The following is a 3,075-nucleotide window of genomic DNA, read 5'->3' as shown; positions in this document are numbered from 1 at the left end:
TAACTGAAGATCATTGGAAGAGTTAGCATAATCTGCAAAAAGAGGCTCTGTATCTGGAATCTCATGACGACTTCTCAGAAAATCAATAATAAATGACAAAATGAGTGGTTTTGCCTCAGCTTTAACAAAACATCAAATAGTGATAGGATACGTGCATGCCAACTGATTTTGAACATTCGGAGTTCTGTGCAGGATTATTTTTGGATGATTTATCTAACAGTGGTCAGCATTTGATGGACTATTTGCAACTCCAGAACGCTTTGTAAAATTTAAAGAGGTCAGGGGAAAAAATTGTAAATATGTAATGTCTTTTAAAATAAGACTTTAAATAAAAAGACAGCAATTAGGGAATATTAGGGTGGGGAAAAAAAGGAGAAGTTCAAGAATTATTGGAATGAAGGGATGAACAGGTATGATCTAATGAGAACTGGAAGACCACAACGAAAACTCCACTCTCCTTCCTCCAGAGGAGAATACAGTCTACACTGGCTTAAGGGACTTCGCATTAACTTTGCAAGACCGAGGTATTGAGGGCAAGGTAATTCTACTGAAACTCAACTCCCAGTTAGCTATGATGAAAGTTCGCATGCTTTTGATTCAAATATTTCTCAAACTGACCACTCCCCACAAGGGTAGGTAATTTTGATGAGACAGTGATTCTACTGTGATTCACTCATATGTTTTTGTAAAAATGTCTCACTCCAAGTGATCATATCATAGTAGAAATTGGGGACACAAAACATTCTTGTGACCAGGGTTGCATGACATAAAGATGAGTTATTTAGCAGGACAGTCATAGGCAAGATTCTTGAAGAGAAAAAAAAAAAAAATCTATAAAGACAAAGAAGGTCCATTCCCTTCCACCTTCCACCTGCATTGATGTTGCTTAACTATGAGATACACTACCCAAATTAAAAACATAATTCAAGCCTATGGAGGCAAACGTCTTTTTCAGTTTCACATTTTATTAAACAGATTTTTTTAGATTCAGATTACAAAGTCCACTCCAGCTAGTTTAAGCGGAAATTGGTGTATTATAATAGGACACTGTAATAACTTACACATACACACCCAGATCCAGGAAGCCAGAAAAATGCCTAACTTAACAACTCAGGCTGTTTCAGTAGACATGCTACTGCTACTGCTTGCTAGTCAACTCCACAAAGCCCGAATCCATGCCATAGCTGGGATTCCTGAACATTTTCAGGAATTCCTTCCATTTTCTATATGGGCACATCTGCAAGAAAATGCCTAGTCACATGCAGAGTCCTAGCTGCAAAGGAGCCTGGGATATGTAGTTTCTAGTATCCCCGGCTGTGAACGAAGAAGGTATCCCGAGTTTTGGCCACCAACACCCATAAAGAAAGTTTAAGATGGAACGGCCGTCAAATGCTGAAGGGAAACTAGGGAGTTGTTAAAAGAGGTTCTAGGGGAATTATAGCCATACTTTCTCCAAATGTTTCTAAGAATTTAATGGAATTATTTCTCATAGATCACATAGATAAACTATATTTCTCCCAGTCCAACAATTATATATTTTACACAGCGTTATATAGCTGTCCTTCTAATCTTTTAAATAATTTTGTTAAGAATGTGATACAGGAAGAAAATGAAAAAACATCTATATTAATATTTTATCTTATTCTGTTAGAGATTACTTTCAGTCAATTGGTAGAACTGATACATCTTGAAACTTTCCCATGAGCCTTTATACCAAATAACATTTTTTTTAATTACATTTCACACAAGAAATGACAGTATTCTCATGCTGGACAACATGAGGTCATTTATAGTCAACTTAGCTCACGCCATTTACAATCAAACAAAAAACTACACTTCCACATACAAAATTATTTGTAACAGCCCGGCTGGTGTGGCTCAGTGGTTGAGCATCGACCCATGCACCAAGAGGTCGCCAGTTCGATTCCTGGTCAGGACACATACATGCCTGGGTTGTGGGACCAATCCCCAGTGGGGGGCATGCAGGAGGTGGCCAATCAATGTTCTCTGCCATCAATGTTTCTATCTCTTTCTTCCTCTCCCTTCCTCCCTCTCTAAAATCAATAAAGAAAAAAAATTAAAAGAAAAATTATTTGTTACAGGAACTGAGCAGCCTAATCTACAATATGATGTGAGGTACATGTCATAAACTTTAAACTTGACAATATATGAGTACACATTTGAGAGCAAGCCAGTGTGATTTCTAAGCATTTTAAAAATTTACTTCTGAATACATTTGTGAAACACTTATGTATAAAAAAATCTCACAATAGCATAATAAGCTAAGTTATTCGTATTTTCCTGAGGCTTATAACCACTTTGCCATCCAAGCATTATTCTTCCTTTCACATCAATTATTCTCTGTGCGGTTTGCTCAACTAGCCCTGAGACTAGATACACATGCACTTTCACCTCCTTTCCCGCCTCACCCTATTGTTATCACTGACAGGCAACATTGTTTAGACTGAAAATGCTGCTTCTGGAACTGATGAGATGTGATTTGCATTTGCTTGCATAGAAAGAGAAATTCTACTTACAAAACTGAGGAGTGGAATACAATTGCTTTTTTTATTTTTTCCCAGAATTGTAATTACCTTGAGACTTAGGCCTCTCACATATTTTTCCATCTCATTTGTGTACACATTCTGTCATGCTTAAGTATCTATGACCAGAGTCTCTGAAAACTATAGGCGTAAGTGTATAGAAACTTCCCCTTACCCCTCCCTAAAATGACATTGAATAGATAGACAGAAAGAAAGGAATGAAGCCATGTTTATGCTTCTTAATCTTATAGTTTGTTTGTTTAAAGGTCTTGTTTTAAAGATTTATCTGGCACTGGATTTAAACAAATGGTCTAGCTTTTATTTAGGATCTATTCCAAATTGACTCCGCAAAAAATTTTTACTTTCAAGGGATTTTCTCCTGGTGGTTGGAGATAATGGATAATGGACATAATTTGTATTAAAGAAGTCTATCTTTTGAAAAACCTCACAGAGTGTTGTGTTTCACAGTATAGTGAAATGTAATAAAGCTTCTTTTACCAAGAAGTGTAGCTGTTGTTGGTTAACACCTCAT

Source organism: Molossus molossus, unplaced genomic scaffold (assembly GCF_014108415.1).
Source record: "Molossus molossus isolate mMolMol1 unplaced genomic scaffold, mMolMol1.p scaffold_m16_p_6, whole genome shotgun sequence".
In the NCBI taxonomy this organism is placed as follows: domain Eukaryota; kingdom Metazoa; phylum Chordata; class Mammalia; order Chiroptera; family Molossidae; genus Molossus; species Molossus molossus.
The sequence above is the reverse complement of the archived record's forward strand: the minus strand, read 5'-3'. Positions refer to the sequence as shown.